We start from the raw sequence: 19,487 nt of genomic DNA, 5'->3' as shown, positions 1-19,487 counted from the left end.
GCTTGAGTGGGGGCCGCCCGTCGGTTCAGAATGCAGGGCTGAGCCCGAGGGATTTGTGTGTTCTCTGGGTCTGTCTTGCACAGGCGACTTTGAATTTGACACCCCTGTCACACCGCCAGTGCCTGGAAACCCTGAAACTATTCCTGGTATTCATAATTCACATCGGGTAGGCTGGAAGGGTATTTATAGCGCTCCCCAAGACAAGTTATTGCCAACGGAGGTAGGGACACTTATCAGGTGCTGTGTAGGAGCCACAGGGCTGAGCACACCCTTCTCCTGGCTAATTTTAGGTCCCCAGTGCTGGGGCTGGGAATGAGGGCTTATCACATAGTCAGTATGCTTTCAGAGGCTCTGATCTCCCTGGGAGACTGAAAGGACAGACATTTATGGCCATTTCTGTTGCTGGGGCTTGGCATAGCCCCAGGGTATTGTTGGGGACATTGTCTCACTGCCCAGGTTCTCCCTCACTGTGCCCCTCCTGCTTTCCTCTGGCAGGAAAGAGGGAGCACAGGGCTCCTTGGCATCCTAGCATTAGGTCACGGAGCTGTGAGATAGGGGCTCAAGGTGGGAGACAACTTGACAGTAGAACATCATGCTTTACAAACTAAGTCTTTTAAACTGTGTATATTTGACATGCTGTTTAGCTTGCCTACCTGTGGTACCCTTGAAGGATCTCCTTAGAGTTTGCTGGAGATTTTTGAGCTGCCAATTCTTTAAGGCACAGGTGTTTGCAGAGGAGCCGGGACTTGTCTTCCTTGGGGTGGTGGTGGTGGGGCGGGGGGGGTGTTAAACCTTGCTGGAAGAAGAGCCTTTTAAATGACCTGCTTCCCTGGGATCGTGGCTTGCCCAGGGAGAGTTCCTGCTGCAACAAGGTATATGGAATGTGGCGGGGCAGGAAGCTGGCTAGCTGGCGTTGGCACTTTCTATTGTCTTTAAATGATATAGCCTTGACAAGCGAGGGACCTGGCAGGGGGGAGATGTGTGGGAGTGTGCATAGGCAAACTCTTGCCTGTGCCTTTGTGGGGCCAGTTGCCAGGTGAAGGAGCCCTGGGTTGGTTGGTTCAAGGGAGGTGGCCAAGTCACATTTTACCCACTTCACTGCTTGCCTTCAGGCAGTTCTCTCTCATTTGCCACTTCCTGCTTGAAGTGCCCAGGATAGATTCCCTGTTCCTTTTTTTTTTTTCATGTGGCTGGTAATTACTCGTGCTACCTGTTTGATATAAATAGCTATAGTTTAGAAGCAGGTCTACCAGAAAGCTGGAAAAATAAATGTTTTCGCAAATGGAGTGACAGTCATGTCTGACCCACTGTTCCTCACCAACAGTTGTCGTCGTTGGCTTCCTTTCTCGGACTTGGAAATATTCATATGAGGCCACAATGGAGCCTTTCTTGGCTGGCAGCTCCGGAGCTGCTCTGCTCTGCCGTGGGGCTGTGCTGGCATCACCACTGGAGCAAGGGCTTGCGTAGGGACGGGGACTGGGGACAAAGCTTGCTCTTGTGCCTGGATCTTTTTCCAGCTTCTCTCTATTCTGAGGGTCAGGCAGGATCCCCCCCCCCCCCCCCCGGCCCGTTCCTTGGGATGGGTATTATAAATGGCAAATCTGTAGTCTCTTATATGTTGGGAACCAGGTCCATCTGTGATTCTACCTTCTGAGTTGAGCCTAATAAGAAACTGCGCACTTATTAATTGTTAATAAAGAGATGGGTCTAGTTGGTTCTGGTTTTTCTGTTCCATTCCTAGAGCATCTCTCAAACCTATAAATTCATGTTATCTATCCTTTTGTCCATGGGCATTTGGGTAGTTTCCAGATTTGGGCTCTTATAAAGAAACCCAATATGGTTATTCTTGTACATGCCCTTTGCCGTGGGTGGGTTTATACCTAGGAGCAGCGTTTCAGATACGTTTTGATTTACTTTTGCTCGTGCACTCGTTCATTGAGTAAACACTGGGATCCACTGTGGGATAAGCTTGGTGACAGCAGGGAGCAAGAGGAGCAAGGCCTGGTGGAGGAAGAGTGCCAGAGAGCCAAGCTATTTTGGATGGGTCTCTGAAGAGGTAAAATTCAAACAGACTTTAAGGATGAAAGCCAGCCAGCCAGGTGAGCGGCCTGGGGAAGGAATACTCTGTGCAGAGGGAGGAACACGGGTAGAAGCTCTGATGGTGGTTGCTGCTGCCTTAAGACTGGCTTGGTCAGTATGGTCAAGTCCAAGTGTTGGCTAGACCCTACCCAAGCTAATGAAGTAATGGCCCGGGACACCTTCCTTTGTAGGAGTCAGGAGAGAGGGTTTGTTTGTTTGTTTGTTTGTTTGTTTGTTTGTTTGTTTGTTTTTTAACAGAATTAATGATGGAAGAAGGAGCACTACATGGACTGTTTCACAGAAGTCACCAGGAGGGCCAGGTGGCATGTTCAGTGACTACGCTGTGCTGTCCCCAGCTGGCCCTTGGTCTCCTGAAAGGCCCATGAGGTCCAGTTGAGGGAAGCCATGGAGTTGGCTGGTCAGTTCCTGTGTTGTCAGGGCCTTTTGTTTTGGAAACCAGCACAGCAGGATTGGGTTCCTGGTGTTTAGCCAGTGACTCATCTTCCCAGACCCTCAGGATCCAGCTTCCCAGCCTGGGAATTTACCAGGCCTGGATGATAGAGAGGTGTGATGTCTTAGGGGTGCAGGGGAGTCTGCCTAGGCCCAGGGGACACTGTCTTTAGGAGAAGGGTGGGGTGGTTTCTCAGGCTGAGTAATGAGAGACCCAGCCGGAAGCAGTGGCCCTGAGCTGTGGATGTGGCTCTTGCCAGCTGGTCCAGGCCTCCCTTCCAGGACTATCAAATACAAAGCCAGCTTGGAGCAGACTCTGGTGGGAATGGGAACCACATGGAGGCTGCAGGCTGGACAGCATCCTCTGGTGACTTCTCTTTCTTTCTTGCACTGCCTTGTGTCTCATCTTTAATTAAAATGCCCTTGTTAGGAAATCTTTGAGCTCTGGTGAAACGCTATCCTGACCGCAGAGCAGCCACCCCCATAAGGAGGGAGGATGTGGAAGGAGACACTCGAACAACTTCAGACTCCCAGGAATTCTCTTTGGGTTGTACAGTTTGGCCGATGGCCGCAAGAGCCCTGTGGCTGGCTGGAGTATTGATTCCCCTTCAGAACAGGGGTGCCTCTTGCTCCCCCCCCCCCCAGCCCCATGGCCCTGGGAACCCTCTTCTGAACTTCTGTGGACGTTTTGTAGCATTTCCTTCTACTCTCATGTTATTAGTGAGTAAAGAAGATAAAAAGCTCTTGTGTATTTAATAAACCACTTAAAACAGTGCCTCTGTGGGAGCCAGGCGAAAGCCACCCACCAACTTCCCCTCTCTCTGCCCCCCCTGCCTCTGGTGCTGAGGAGTCCGGAGGCGCTCGCTGGTATTCCCCTCAGGAACCCCCTCCCTTCTTTTCTCCCTTCCTTCAGAAATCACATCCAGTTGTTTTTGGGGACACAGTGCTAAGGATCAGGGGTAATGATTTACAGGCCCTGTGGCGTCAGCAGTCACGCCCTGGCTGGGCAGCCTCTCAGGCATTTTCCTGCCGGTGGGCTCCCGCCTCCATCACGCTCCCCTGCCAGGCTTCTCACGGTTGGTTGGCACTCAACGCTGAGTTGCTGAACCAAAAAAAAAAGCCTTTCCTAATAGTTTTCTCGTTAGTTCTCATGCGAATCTTTATTTCCTGTACTACTTTCCTTGCAAATGTGAAATTATATAGAAAGCAGAGTTTGAGTTTAGTCACCTCCAGGGAGGCACCTTTTTGTCCTTGTTTCTTTTTGTCAATGTGATTTAACTATGTTTTAAGAGTTGCCTCTACTTGGCTATATTTTAAGTTACACCTGACATGGAAAGATATAATTAGCTAGAAGTGTTCTTCAGTCTACTCTGGAACCCAGATACTCCTCTTGCAATTAAGTAATTAGACATTTGATGTTATGGAGGATCACTTTTATTCTTAGCAGCCAAATATCGAGCATTCTTAGAAGGCCTGATGAACTGCTCATTTTAAATGCAAATTCTGTGCACAGTTAGAAGGAAAATGGAATTGTTCTGGCTCCCAGCACTCACTCTGCATTTTTGCCATTCCTTCTGATGGCCGAGGGGAGGGCTCATGACTAAATCCTTCAGCATCTTTATTATGATTTCGGATTTGTACTTGCTGAGAGGAAGCCTTGCTCCAGGACATTAACCCTCTCTTGCCATCTGCAGAGTTTCACTAGTCTGTTTCTCCCCCTTAAATGATTTGGATTTCCTGTCTCATTTGCTTGATAGATGTACTGGGAAACTTGTCAGTGGGTGGTATTGTGCTGTGCTGTGTGTGTGTTTTGGGGTGGTATTTTTGTGTGTGTGTTTTTTTTTTAGGCAAATGAAATGTGTTAAACTTTAGTTGTTAGCAGGGGTGTGTGCTGTTGCCTTTTAGCCTTAGAAGTTCCACTTCCCTCTCATTTCTCTTTTAGGCGTCTTCTCCCACTTTTCCCATTAGCCAGCTGCTCTGTCCTAGCTGCTCAGCATCTGGAGAACCCATGGCCTCATGTGTAACGGAGACGATGGGATTCCTATGCCGCATGGCTGGGCAGGTGGTTTACGCTCTTGGGATTCAGAGGAAGAGTGAACGTGTGCACATCAGTAAACCATGATGAGTTTATGGAGTCTATGATGTTAACCTTTCCCCCCCAGGCAGACAAGTTACTTTCCTTTACCTGAAAATGAGAATTTTACTTGTAAAACGGCTCCTGGGTTCTGTGGCTCTGAGACCATGGGTTGTACATAGAGGGGTCAGCCTCCCAGCTAAGCTGGGCCCTTTCCTGGCAGTTGTGCACACAGCTGGAGCCAGTAGAGACGGTTTTGGGAGTGGCAACGTGGTAGCATGTTTTCTTTATCCATGGGACAATGGCTTCAGTACTGATCTCCCCTAAGCTGGGGTGGTGAGCTGATTTATGGTTGCTCGGTATTATAAAAATGCAAAAACCATATGCAGTAGTCCCCCCTTATCCTTGGGGGATGTGTTCCAAGACCCCCATTGGATGCCTGAAATGGGATGGTACCGAACCCTATATATACTATTTTTTTCCTATGCATACATAACTGGGATAAGGTTTAACTTACAAATTAGTCCTAGTAAGAGATTAACAACAATAACTGATAATAAAATAGAACAATTATAATAACATACTATGATAAAAGGTATATGAAATGTGGACTCACACTCTCTCTCTCTCTCAGATTTCCCATTTGATGTTTTTGAACAGTGGTTGATTGCGGGTAACTGAAACTGAGGAGAGGGGTGGGGAGTACTGCTCATTATTGAATGCAGTTGGCAGTCATGCTATTTTTCTAAAGTTTTATTGTAAAGCTACCTTTTTCCCTTTTGCTTACCCATTTTTACATAGCAGAATACAGAATTCAAAATGAAGTTGCCATTTCTGCCCTTAGTGTCTTGACTGCATCGGATCAATTTAGAGTTGAGAGGAGGTCATCGAGCCCAGGAACTCACTCAGCTTCTCCTTTCTGTGGCCTCGGAGGTCACCAGAGATTTGTTTGGTGGGTGGTGATGTGGAGAAACAAGTTGCTTTCAGCATTGCTCCTCCTTCCAGGGGAAATGGGGGGACCGGGTTGAGAGGAGGCTGCGGGGATGCCCTGCTCCAGGCTGCGAGGGTGAGAGACAGTGGCTCCAGGCTTGGAGGCCTGCCTGCTGGGCGGCTTTGAGAAGTCATGGTTGAATCCAGTTCAGAGGTTGCAGAATCTCTGAAGCAGCACCCCCCCCCCCCCCCCATTAGTGGCAGTGAAGCAGAGACCCAGGAATTCAGGTGCTCTGTCCAGACCAAGCAGCCCACAAGGGGAAGAATGAGGACTCAGGCCTTTGCCCCAGAGTTCTTCCTGCTTCCTGCTTTAAGGAAGGGCTCTCAGCCGTGGCACCATGGACAATTTGGGCTGGGCGATTCTCTGTGGTGGGACTGCCCGCCCTGTGCATCAGGATATTTAGTGCCCTCCTTGGCCTCTCTGTCCTCTAGATGCCGCTATCATCACCCCTTCCTTCGGCCGTGACAGCAAAAATGTCCCCAGATGTTGCCCAGGGCCCTCTGAGGGGGCAGATGGCTCCCTATTGAGGATCACTGCTTTAGAGGAGTACAATGTCCCCTGGAATTCATAAACTTTTATGTGAGCCTGGCCCCTTTCCCCTTTTGATTTGAAATATGAGATATACAGCCAGAACAGTGGTCACTGCAGCTCTTATAGTAGATAACACTGGCTCAAAGGTCATGTCTAGGAAAATGGCCAACACCATTCTAAATTGAATTGCACTGTGTTTGGGATGACAGCTTTCCCTCGAATAGATTGACTTCAGTTTTCCTTTTAGATTTTGGTTGCTGATGACTTGTCTCCATTAAACAGCTTGTACTTCTTTTTTTTTTTTTTTTTAAATCCTCACCTAAGGATGTTTCTTTAGAGAGGGAGAGGGAGAGGGGGAGGGGAAGGGGGAGGGGGAGAGGAAGAGGAAGAGGAAGAGGGAGAGAAACATGGATTGGTTACCTCCCATATGCACCCCAATCAGAGGTCGAACTCACAACCTAGATATGTGCCCTGATGGGGAATCAAACCCTCAACCTTTTGGTGTACGGGGCAATGCTCCAACTAACGGAGCCACTGGGCCAGGGCAGCAGCTTGTACTTTTAATTTTAGCTAATGGGTGAGGAGTGAAAATACTCCAAAGGCCAAGGAGATCTTAGGAATCTGAAACCACGTAAGAATGAGGCCTCTGTTTTGTGAACTTTGTGCTAAGCTCAGAAGAGGACACTCATCAACTTAAACCTAGAGCAGATGTGGGGGCAGATGTTAATGGGGATCATGACCTTATGAGTTAAGGAGGGGCTGTGAACCGACGGGTGCAAAGGGATAAAAAGCCCCAGACTGAGCTGCTGGAGGCCTGGGTTCTACACCTGGGCCTGCCCGCATCTCTCTTGGTCAAGTCTCCAAACACTCGGGCGGCAGGTTCCTCATCTGTAGGAGGAAGGGCAGAGCCAAGATTCCTGCTTCCTGGACAGAGGTGAAGTGCTGGGTGGGGAACCCGATAAACCCGAGACTCTCTTTGGAGCCTTCGTTTGACACGGGGAATTTGGAAGACAAAGGTTATTTTAGTGTGAAAGAAAGGATGCACATATTGAATAAGTGCAAAACTTGCACGACATGAATTTAAGCTAGAAGGGAGAACTTCATCAATAACAGAGGGAAAGCTCATGCTTGCTGTGAAGGGCTTCCCAGTGCCAGGTGGTCCACCCCTCTGTCTGGTGGGATTCTGCTGGGAGGACTTGATACATGATGAGCCTGGAGAGTTCCAGAGTTCCTTTACTTCTAAAACTTCTGCTTGGAGCAGAAAACAGACATCTTTGGTGTAGAATCTTGGATAACTTCACACCCTCACCACCAGAGCAGACCTCAGGAAGAATGGCCAATAATAAATAGTAAAGGTTGGCTAGCCTTTAAGAATTCAAGCTCTTCAAGTTTTCCTCCCTTCCTTTGGTTTTTATGGGAAAGCTTTTGTCTTCGTTCTGGAGTGTGAGTCTGTAACCAAAACAGAAAAGAGGATGAGTCTCCTGCAGCTGTGGGACCCTCAGGGCTTATGCCTGTTACCTAAGAATTTGCCTAATCTAAGAAATGTGCCGGAGGAGGTAGCATGCTGAATAAATTTCCTTGAACTGCCTCACCACAGGAAGGTGCCAAGGCAGTTGGCCTATGGGGTCAGTATTATAATTTAAACTCCTGCTGCCCCTTCATAGCCGGGACTTACTTCGCTGGGGAGATGAAGGTTCTTCCTCCAGTCATTTTTTTTGTTTCTGAAATTATTTCATGTCACAAAGGAGTTGTTTTTTTAGATGTTGATGTTCCTGACAGCTCTTTAGAAATGAACATCAGGGCTTCAGATGGGACACATCCTCCTGCCTTCTGGTCTCTGAAGGAAAAAAAAAAAAGCGAAGGAACACCTACGAATAAAGTTGTCGCTGAGGAAAGGCCCCTGTAGCCATTTGTCAGCATCACCTTTTGTGAGGCAACTTTACTATATGATGTAATAAAGATAATTTATAACGTTTCATGAAGCAGGAATGGGTAGTAGTGGGGTTTTTCTTTGTCTTTTCTTGGCATGTAATTGAAACAGCTTGGGCCAAATGAGAAACATTTGTGTTTGGGGGCGGGGGTGGGGGGCGGGAGGGAGGAGGGAGATTCCAGAGGCTTCTTTACTGGGGTCAAATATTTCTCATTTTATTTGGAGCATTTAAGCAGACTGATCTGGGACGAGCATTAGCAACATTGCCGTGTCTATCTGGTCATAAGCACATGCATTTTCTGACCATAGGGAATTGTCTAAATTCTAGACCCACATAACCCAGGCAATGAATCAGAAGAGAAAGCGTGTGGGTCGATCTGTCTCAAAAGAAATAGATGGCTTTAGCGGGAATTTATAAATTGCATCCCTTTAACCAGGCTACTTATCCAGAAGCAGTGTCCTTCCTATGGAGAAGCGTGCCTGTGCGGCCCGAGGTCACGGCTGCTTCAGTGGCTCCCGGCGGAGCGCGGGGTTTGCTGAGGAAGCCTGGTTGTTCGTCCCTTGGGACATGGAGTCTTGACAGATGGACTAATGTGATGGAATACTTGTATTGGTGCGGTGTGCAAAAAGCTCCAAAAAAACCCAACAAAACAAAAACACCCCCAAACAAAAATCTATCCTCTTGTTCAGGCAGTTTGTGCGCTTGATTTGATTCCAGAGAGCCACCCACGAGAACCTTTGAAACACTAAGCCAAGGTTTGTTGTTGCCAAGGTTTATGTAGGATGCCACCTCGGGTACAAAAATAAAGGTGGTGGCATCCGTGCCTCCCAGGAGCTCAGTCTGGGGATGGTGAGGGCACGCAGAAGCCCCATTCTCTGGTACGAGGTCTCTCGCGGTGAGGCAAAGGCTCAGGGCATGTAGGGGAAGGGAAGACTATTTGGTGGGATGATCAGAGGGGTCGGCTTGGAGGCCAGAGGTGTGATCTGGGTTCGGGGGGGAAGGTAGATTTACATCAGATGAGGAGGTTGGACTTTGCTGGGAGGAATGACTTGGGCACAGATTTCCAAGTGGGTAAGTAGAAGACAGGATGTGGTGCGTGGGGTGGGGAGGATCTCAGACACACTCTTGGGACTGGTTTGTGGTTCCTGGGGGTGTGTGTGTCTATGGGAAGAGGCTGAGTCAGGGGAGATCAGGTGCAGGTCTAAGGGTACAGGGCCTCCTATCCCGAAGTAAGAAATTAGAGCCGTATCCTGAGTGCAGGGGAGAAGGAGGAAAGGCAGTACTGTAAGGAGCACAGAAAGGAAAGCCCTAAGAACCCCGGCATGTGGGCTCAGTGGTTAGGGAGTCGGCTCATGTGACGAAGGGTCTTGGGTTCAATTCCTGGTCAAAGGCTTGTACCAGGGTTGCACGTTTGATCCCCAGCCCTCGTGGGGCACACGCGGGAGGCAACCAACTGATGTGTCTCTCTCTCCCTCCTTCTCCCCCAACTCCTCTCTTGTTCCCTCCCCCCTCATTCCTTCCCTCCCTTCCACTCTCTAGAAATCAATGGTAAAAATACCCTGGAGTAAGGATTGAAAGAAAAAAAAAAAAGAGTGTGAACACCTTTGAGTCTGATTCCCGTCTTTCTGCTGCTGTCAGACTGATTGATGGGGGAAGCCGGGCTGCTCATGTGGGCTGGAACTTTGGGAAGACTGTTGAATTTTTTCTCATATCTTTATTATAGAATGTGAAATATCTTTATTCCTGAATGTGAAATCATGGAGTTATACTGGATTTGGGAGAAGGTCCAATCACACCCTTCCTTTTCCCCAATCTCTCTTATTTGTTTTCATTACCTGCAAAGTCCTCCATATAGAAGAATCATCTTTCACCTTCTCTCTCTTTCCTTACTGGAAATTCACTGGGTGCTCTGTGAAAGGTCTAGGGGTGCCAGCAGGAAAGGGAAGACCTTGCTTTCAAGGAGCTCCAGGCTGAGGCAGATGAGAGAAGAGAGGGCTCCGGGACAGGATGGAGGGGAGGTGGTGGGGTTTCCCTGCAGAGGGAATGAATACGGGGTTCTGGCTGGGGTAGTAGCTATGTCAACACACGGCTGTGGGAGGTGATGAAGGTTAGGGATTACTTAAATATTTCCTATCCTCACAGGTGACTTAAAATTTCTTTGAAACACTATAGCCTCTAGGTATGACAAATATATACTTATACTAGAGCAGTGATGGTGAACCTTTTGAGCTCGGTGTGTCAGCATTTTGAAAAACCCTAACTTAACTCTGGTGCCATGTCACATATAGAAATTTTTTGATATTTGCAACCATAGTAAAACCAACACTGATATTTTTGATATTTATTTTATATATTTAAATGCTATTTAACAAAGAAAAATCAACCAAAAAAATGAGTTTGCGTGTCACCACTGACACGCCTGTCATAGGTTTGCCATCACTGTACTAGAGGCCTGGTGCATGAAATTTGTGCGGGGGGGGGGGGGCGTCCCCTCAGCCCGGCCTGCGCCTTCTCGCAGTCTGGGACCCTCGCTCCTTACCACCTGCCTGCTTGCTCCTTACCGCTTGGCTTGCTGCTCCTTAGCGCTGCTGCGGAGGTGGGAGAGGCTCCTGCTACCCCCGCTGCGCTTGCCAGCTGTGAGCCTGGCTTCTGGCTGAGTGGCACTCCCCCTGTGGGAGCACACTGACCACCAGGGGGCAGCTCCTGTGTTGAGTGTCTGCCCCCTGGTGGTCAGTACACATCATAGCGACCAGTTGTTCCGGTTGTCCCACCGTAAAGGTTGCTTAGGCTTTTATTATATAGGCTAGTGACCTGGTGCACGAAATTCATGTACATTAAAATCGAATTAATTAGGAAATATTTTAATATTGCTATTTGCCCTTTCTCTGTAATAGAAGTATCAGAGATGAAAGAAAATTAGTAAAATGTATATGAAAATCTCCCTCCTGTCAGAGTCTGGGGCGTGCCGCGGGACCCAGAGTCAAGTCCCTGCCCATTTGTGTGTGCCTCAAAATCACATGAGATGTAAAAAAAAAAAAAAATCACGTGAGACCCAGACCCGGCCAGCCCCACCCCCGTCAAGCCCCGCAGAGCAGGGGGCGCGGCTCGGGGCAGGGGGTGCAACCTCAGGTCTCCCAGCCCGGCCTCAGGTTCCCTGGCCCTGGCACCAGAGTAGTGGGGTGCAGCCTCAGGTCCCCTGGCCTGGCCTCAGGTCCCCTGGCTCCAGCACAAGGGCGCGAGGGCGTGCGGGCATGACGACCATTTGCAGATTAGCTCTTTATTATATAGGTTTATTTGCACCCCCAGTTTTTACAACCAGTTTGGTGCAGAATACAGACTATCCTATTGTGTTGAAGTTATTAATCTGTGTATATCTAGTATTTTCCTATAGAATAAATTAATAATGTCCTGGAAATATTTTTCACTATTTAAAAAATAAATATAGCAGCTATTGAGATGAACTAAAAACTAATTCATTTAAGAGCTTTTTCGTCTTGACATCTCCCCTCTCTAAGGATACCAGAAGTACAACCATTGTGTGTATGTGTTGGGGCTGGTGGCAGTGGGGGTGGGGGTGGGGGTGGGGTGTCTGCAAAACTTTTTGACCTTAAAAGGTACCACCTTTTTCCTCTCCCAGCACTTAGCACAGAGCCTGGCACTTCAGTGTATATCAAATAAATGAACGGGGGCAAATGATCGGGTATAGGAGCAGAGCTACCTACAGAGCCCATTCATGTGACCCACCACCCCCTTAGGTTGAGTGTCACACTCCCATTGCACTGCTGTGATAATGGGGAGGAGGCACCATAAGGCCTGGGGCTTGGGGCCTTTCCTGCCTGTGTTCTCCCAGGCTCTGAGAGCCAGTAGGAATTAACATTTAGCACAGGCTAGTGCCCCAAATGCAAGCCTGTTATTGGAGGGATCACTTTCAGCCCTGACCCAGGCCCTTGATTTAAAGCAGGGGAGAGGAACCTTTTTTTCTGCCAAGGGCCATTTGGACATTTATAACATAATTCGTGGGCCATACAAAGTTATCAACTTAAAAATTATCCTGCTTGGTCAAAGGTTTCATTAACCCACCCCTAATGCTGTGGCACGGCCCTTCCAAATGATTTCGCGGGCCATACGGCTCGCGGGCCAGATGTTCCCTACCCTCATGAAAGAACTAGCTCTTGGCCAGGGTGACTAATGCCCTTAGCATAAGCCACGGTCTCACTTCTCGCAGGGAGTTTCAGCCCCCTCCCGGGCTGAGGAGCCCTGTCTGTGGATTGCCTGGGTTAAACATCAAAACCTACCTCTGGAATCTGTTTCCTGGCTTGGCCATCCTCCCAAACGGTCCCCTAGGGTGGGAGCAGTGACTGCCTGGAAGTGAGCACTCGAATGTGAGAAGGATCCCACTTAGGCGCAGTCTCACTGGGAAAGGGGCATGAGATCATTTTGTTCCCATGTTAGTTTCTGAAGCCCTTTGTCCTGGAATTGGCAGGCTTGCACTTTTCCTGAGTCCTTACTGATGGTTTCCCTGTAAGCTATTGTTTAGAGTCGATCAAGAAGAACATTGGGCTTGCATGTGCGTGTGTGCACTCCCGTGAAAGTTCATGGACACACTCATGTTCACACACTCACCCAATCACACTGACACACAATCACACAGACACTCACACAGACTCATTCACGCGCACACAGGAAAGCCATGCCCGTCTTGAACTCAGCAGAGATGGCAGTGTCCAGTGGGATGTTTTACTTTGTTTTTTTTTTGTTTGTTTGTTTGTTTGTTTTTTAATTAAATCTTTATTGTTCAGATTATTACATTTGTTCCTCTTTTTTTTTTCCCCATAACTCCCCTCCTCCCAGTTCCCGCCCCACCCTCCGCCCTCACTCCCCACCCACTGTCCTCATCCATAGGTGCACGATTTTTGTCCAGTCTCTTCCCACATCTCCCACCCCCCTTTCCCCCCCAAGAATAGTCAGTCCATTCCCTTTCTATGTCCCTGATTCTATTATAATCAACAGTTCATTCTGTTCATCAGATTATTTATTCACTTGATTCTTAGATTCACTTGTTGATAGATGCGTATTTGTTGTTCATAATTTGTATCTTTACCTTTTTCTTCTTCTTCTTAAAGGATACCTTTCAGCATTTCATATAATCCTGGTTTGGTGGTGATGAACTCCTTTAGCTTTTCCTTATCTGTGAAGCTCTTTATCTGACCTTCAATTCTGAATGATAGCTTTGCTGGATAAAGTAATCTTGGTTGTAGGTTCTTGGTATTCATCACTTTGAATATTTCTTGCCACTCCCTTCTGGCCTGCAAAGTTTCTGTTGAGAAATCAGCTGACAGTCGTATGGGTATTCCCTTGTAGGTAACTGAGTTTCTTTCTCTTGCTGTTTTTAAGATTCTCTCTTTATCTTTTGCTCTTGGCATTTTAATTATGATGTGTCTTGGTGTGGTCCTCTTTGGATTCCTTTTGTTTGGGGTTCTCCGCGCTTGGACCTGTAAGTCCATTTCTTTCACCAGGTGGGGGAAGTTTTCTGTCATTATTTCTTCAAATAGGTTTTCAATATCTTGCTCTCTCTCATCTTCTGGCACCCCTATAATTCTGATGTTGGTACGCTTGAAGCTGTCCCAGAGGCTCCTTACACTATCCTCGCATTTTTGGATTCTTTTTTCATTTTGCTTTTCCGGTTGGATGTTTTTTGCTTCCTCGCATTTCAAATCATTGACTTGATTCTTGCGCTCCTCTGGTCTGCTGTCGGGCGTCTGTATAATATTCGTTATTTCAGTCCGTGTATGCTTAATTTCTAGTTGGTTCCCCAATATAAGATCGAGGGTCTTATTAGTTTTCGTGTAGATCTCATTAAGTTTATCGGCAGCTTCTAAACAGTTCTTGAGAGACCTTAAAAGTGTAGTTCTGAACTCTATATCTTCCTTTGACAATTTTGTCCTGTTTCTTTGTCTCCGCATTTTGTTATGCTTCCTTGGTGCACCCCCTAGTGGTCTTTGTTCGCAGTCTTATAGTTAAATCTTGATTGTTGTAGCTAATTCCAGGGAGGGTTTGACCTCCAGGCCAAGTGGCTGTGAGAATCAGCTGTGTCAGCAGTGAGAGAACTTCTGTCCTCTAGGGAGGTGCTAATCTAGCCTTTGCCTGAGGCTATCCGGCAAAGGCCTCTGTGCAGGGCTTGGGCGGGGCGGGTCGCACAGGATCAACAGGGTGGGCCGGAGAGAGCAGTTATGGCGGCTCTCAGTCCTGTCCCCAGGGGCTCTGCCTCTCTGAGTCCCAGCGACCGCTGCAAAGCTGGGAGAGAAAGCTGCACTCGCTCTGACCGAAGCCAGACAGTCCCGCTTCTCCCGTTTGAGTCTGGGTCCCTAAAGACTCGCCCGGATCTGGTGCTCAGAGTCTGTGACTCCCTCCCGATTGAAAACAACAACCGCGCCCTCCGTCGCCAGCCCGCTCCGCGCACTCCGCACCTCAGAATTTGACTTCAGCACTGCGCCTCCTCTGAGTGTCCGTGTGTGTTTCTCTTTCCTCCTAGTTGTAGGACTTCCACTCAGCCAGCGTTCCTGTGGTTCTGAGTGATGTCCCTTCCGTTTTTTGGTTTCACTTTTGAAGTAGTTGTTCAAAGTAGCAAACTCCGGCGTTAACCTATGCCGCCATCTTGGTTCTCTCTCACATGAATGTTCTTAATGGCATCCGGAATGGTGACTCCTTTCCAGAGGTTTTCAATGTACTTTCCCCAGATCCATCAAAGGGAGCATGATTTATTGCCGGGGTCCAACCCCAGCAGGTCCAGGGGTCCCCAAAGGTGTGGACGGAGTCGGCGAAGAAGGAATGACAGTCAGGTTCTCTTGCCAATTTCTGTAGTCAGGTTCAGTCCAGGATCTTTTGCCATGTTCTCTCCAGCGAAGTTCTTCTGTCTGTAGGTTCTGTGTAGGTTCTGTCTGTAGGTTCTCTCTTCTAAGTCCTGTCTTCTAAGTTCTGTGTTCTAAGTTCTGTCGGGATGTTTTACTTTGAAGGTGATATTGGAGAGTGGGTCTGCATTTTTAATTTGGCTTTTGACTTTTTTTTTTTTTTTTTAACTACAGACTTGTGTTAGAATAGAAAAGACCATTAGCAAGAGATAAGGGACTACAATATTTCCTTTAAAAAGTATGCTTTTATTGATTTCAGAGAGAGGAAGGGAGATGGAGGGAGAGATAGAAACATCAATGATTGGAGAATCATCGATTGCCTCCTGTACACCCCCTACTGGGGATGGAGCCCACAACCCGGACATGTGCCCTGATCTGGAATCGAACCATGACCTCCTGGTTCATGGGTCGACGCTCAACCACTAAGCCACACCGACCAGGCTACAGTATTTCCTTTATGTTTCACATTATGCATGAGTCCAGCACAGGGTGCAGGCTATCCAAAATCAGATGAAAAACGTTTGATGTCATGGTGTCAATGTTTGGCTGTTGCAACTAAAAATAAAAATGACAGCTTTGTCTGCTACTGAGATTACACAAAAAAAGTCTTTTCCTTAATAATTGGGCATACTCTTGCTCAAATTATTAGGAAAGAAGAAATACTTATTTGGTCAACATACTATTGGTAAGTAGGTGGCAAGGACTAGGAATTGAGACATACTGGTCATGTCTCCATACACCTCACCTGATTTTCTGGCCAGTGGTTGACTTGACCAATCACTGAATGAGCAGAACTCTCCCAAGGAAGATACTGATGAGGCACCTGACAGAGAAGATGTAAGAAACCCCAGCGTGTATCCACCTGAGGAGGGAGATGCCCAGACGTTCATCTGAACTCTGCAGAAGTGTCTGGGCCATTGCTCCTTTCTTAGCTGTTTAAGAAGACTCAGTGATTATTGTTCACCGTAACAGAATGTGCCACAGGAAATAGCCCTGCAGGGCGTGTATGAGGAAAGACCAATGGGTTCTCGAAACCCAACACCGGCTATTCCCACAGTGACGGGAGGCATCAGAGGTCACTGTGGCCTCAGCCCAGAGCACAGGACTGTCCCAGGGCGTGGACTTTTAAAAACGAAGTTTATTTATAGACGGTGCCCCTGGGGCCAGAGCTTGTAACTGTTCCCTGTCAGGCCCTACCCCTTGATCAGCACAGGACTGCACAGAGTTACTGGTGTGTCTTAAATTGGGGCTGAGAACTCGTAGAGGCCCCTGTCACTGACAGGCATCTGTCATTTGTTTTAATTGCTTTACTCTGGCAGGTTATATATATGCATATATAGGTATAATTTGAAGAGTTAAAAAGAACATTTGTAAAGCCAACACCCAATTAAGAAATCAACACTATGAATACCTTAGATTCTCCCCCATTCCCTCTGAAGTAAAGAGTGTTTCCAACTTTGTGTTTTAACCAGTCCTTGCTGTTCTTATTTTTATTACCTATATATGCATTCCTAAATAATCCTATATAATAAAAGCGTAATATGTTAAGTGTTCAGTGGTTCAGTTGACCACTCGACCAGTTGCTATGATGTGCACTGACCACCAGGGGGCAGATGCTTCCACTGATAGGTTAGCTTGCTGCTGGGGTCCAGCTGATTGGGACTAGGCGAGAAGGCTGGACACGCCCTGGAGCCCTCCTTCAGTCCCTCCCTGGCCAGCCGGCCCCCATCGCTGGCCAGGCCGAGGGACCCCACCCATGCACGAATTTGTGCACCAGGCCTCTAGTATATATATATTTAAGTTTTGGAAATTGAGTACCAAGTACAAACATAGCTTTGGGAAGCTCCCTGTTGAAATTGTTATGCAAAGGATCCCAAGAGAAGCACAGGCTCCCCAGCAGTTGTCAGCCTCGCTAGTCGTACTTCTCCGCCACAAATGCTGCAGGAAGCCCATGTCCTCACTGGTCCCTGCACTTGTGGATCACTTTGTTCATGGGGCTTCCATGCACGGTCCCATTTACAAAGGGGTTGTAGGAAGTTCAGAGAATTATAAAAGGGGACTCCTTACAACATTTTAATTAAGCAGGGGTCCTTAACCAGAGGCACAGAGAGAAATTTCAGGTGGCTCACAAACCCTTTGAAACTGAAGGCGTTTCGTTCTTTGGGGTGAGAGGGTCCATCACATTTCCAGGGAAATTTGTGGACCCTCTTCCCCCATAAGGATAAGGAATAATGTGGCCGTTGTGGTAGGTTGTGTGTGTGTGTTTGTTTTTAAGTGAATCTTGAGGCTGTTGCAGATTTCTTGAAACGTGTTTTATCTGCTTATGTGTGAGTCTGCATTGACTTTTTACCTCTGAGCGTGCCTCACTGAAAGGGAAATGAGCCGGAAGTTACCAGGGTGGAATCCCTGATTATGCTGTGGGTGGCCTAGCAGGCTTTGCATTTTCTCTGAAACCTACGTCTCCTTCTCTTGACCCAGAGTAACTAGAATGCTCAAGTGGAGGAAAAAATTGGAATGGTTGTTGTAGTTTCAAAACAGATGACCTCACTGCCTAAATTCCACTTTATGAAATTCCACTTTATGCAAAAGAAACCCTTTTGCTTTAGAAATATAATGGATCTTTGCGGAAACAGATCCAAATGCCCGTTTAGTGAGGGTGGGGACAGATTTGTCAATGCTGCAGCTAACTCCCTGGAAACAAAATACAACTATTGTTACACCAACCTCGTAGTTATTTCCTAAGAGATATGGCAATTTAAATTTATAACAAGGGGCATTCACTTCTTCAAAGTGGGCGAGTCATTATGCTTTCTATAAGCTGACTTAATGTGAGGGACTTTCAGCTTTGCTCAGCCATGTAAGGGAATTGTAGGATTCTCTAGCTGAGAGATACCTGAGTTTTATCCTGTCCATCTTCCTGTTACAGGGGAGTTGACCGAGGGGCTGTAAGGCTAGATGCCATCTGCCCACAGTTGCTTCAACTTGTCAGGCTCAGCTGGACCTAGAACCCCCGCGGACGAGGCAGCTATTTAATGATTATGGTTTAAATATATAATTAGATGAAGATTAATTTTAAGAAATCATAATCAGAAGACATTTCCTAGAGAATTCTCATTTGGATCATACATTTCATTTTAACAAAATGACCCTTGACCACTGTCTTAACCCACCCCTCTTTGAAATGTACTATTTTCCTGGGGTGAGGGGAGTGATCTGGTTTTCAGGGTCTGGAACCCTAATGTATGCAAAAGGAGCTTTCATTTCGGTCTGTGTTCTTTATATCTCATAAATTAAGAATTTTTAGGTCTTTGTTTTTTTTTCCTCTCAAAAGTTTTTAGTTTCTTCTTGTAGTCAAATGCGAACAATTCTGTGGTTTTTGTTCTTTTTGCTTTTTAAAAATTTTGTTTGTGAAGAAAACCAGGAGTTTCAGTTTGGCTGTTGAAGGTCTTTGGGGATTAAGAAGAGGGAACTAGGGGAATGGCTAAGATTTGGAACGGCAGGCTGCCTTGTCTCTTCTCCTCGGTTAAGAGCCAGACAGAGTAAGAATAACATTTATTTAGAAACTGAGTTTTATTAAGGAAGGTAATTTACAGGTAAATTTAAGCTTTACGGACTTGGTTCTGGATTCCATTCCTGAACTTGCCATTACTCGCTGCTGATTTTGGACAAGGCCTGTTTTCTCTGAGTCTTGTTTCTTGACATCTGTAAAGAGAGGGGTTGGGCCTAATGATCTCCAAGGGCGCTTTGCAGCCCTATGTCTGGACTCCACGTTGTGGAGTTGGCAGAGAGGCTGCTCTGGAGCCACTGGTAGCAGGATGGTACCTCTCCTGAGATTGGAGGCCGAGGGTTGCCAGCTGCGTCACTGCACGGTGCCCCAAGATCGTTTACCCCACCTTAACATTTCCCTTGTTCACCCTTTTTATTATCCGAACCTCCTCAGTGTCATTCAGTGCTGGGAGAATCTTGGTCACCTGCTAATGTGTTCCCCTGCACTGACACCTGTCATTTCTCTTCCTTGCCAGTGTGCTGCTGCAGGGTAACATCTGGATTGGGCTCCTGGACCCTTGGATGCTGGGCTACCCTACCCACAAGTTCCTGGATTGACTTGTTGAAAGCAGTAAGTAATCTCCATGTTTCTAGTTTGCAAGCAACTGTAGACCAGTGAAATCTGAGGCTGGAGGGGTTGTGGCCAGCAGCCGCAAAGTCCAACCAGGGCGGCTGATGGATGCCTCCCTCTACAGCCAGCCTCCCTCACACTGAGCTCCCAGAGCCTTGGCGAGGCAGCTGTGACTGCAGACACAGCCTTTCTGCCCCCAGCAGTCATGATCGTCATGGGGCCTTCTGAATCTGCCTCCTTGGAGCTTCTTTGTTCCACCGCCAGAGCCAGACATGATTCTCTCTCTTTACTGGCCTACAGGAAAAGTCTCTTTAGGGGGCCAGTGCAGGTGCTGTTCCCTCTGCCTGCTATCATCTTCTCCAGCATGTTCCTCCTCATTCACCAAGACATGTCCTAATGCAACCCC

At 47.5% G+C, this 19,487-nt stretch overlaps 1 protein-coding gene across 9 annotated transcripts in view; it reads left to right on the top strand.

The window, feature by feature from the left end:
• TLN2 (talin 2) overlaps positions 1–19,487 on the top strand; it is a 421,164-nt gene that overhangs the window by 60,029 nt on the left and 341,648 nt on the right. For all 9 annotated transcript variants that reach the window (XM_059699497.1, XM_059699520.1, XM_059699515.1 and 6 more), the window contains exon 2: positions 18,987–19,081. The gene's annotated coding sequence lies outside the window, so the exon portion shown is untranslated. The remainder of the gene's footprint in view (positions 1–18,986; positions 19,082–19,487) is intronic.

This window comes from Myotis daubentonii, chromosome 1, assembly GCF_963259705.1.
Source record: "Myotis daubentonii chromosome 1, mMyoDau2.1, whole genome shotgun sequence".
NCBI classification, from domain to species: Eukaryota; Metazoa; Chordata; class Mammalia; order Chiroptera; family Vespertilionidae; genus Myotis; species Myotis daubentonii.
Note: the sequence above shows the minus strand (reverse complement) of the source record. Positions and strands in the feature narration are given on the sequence as shown.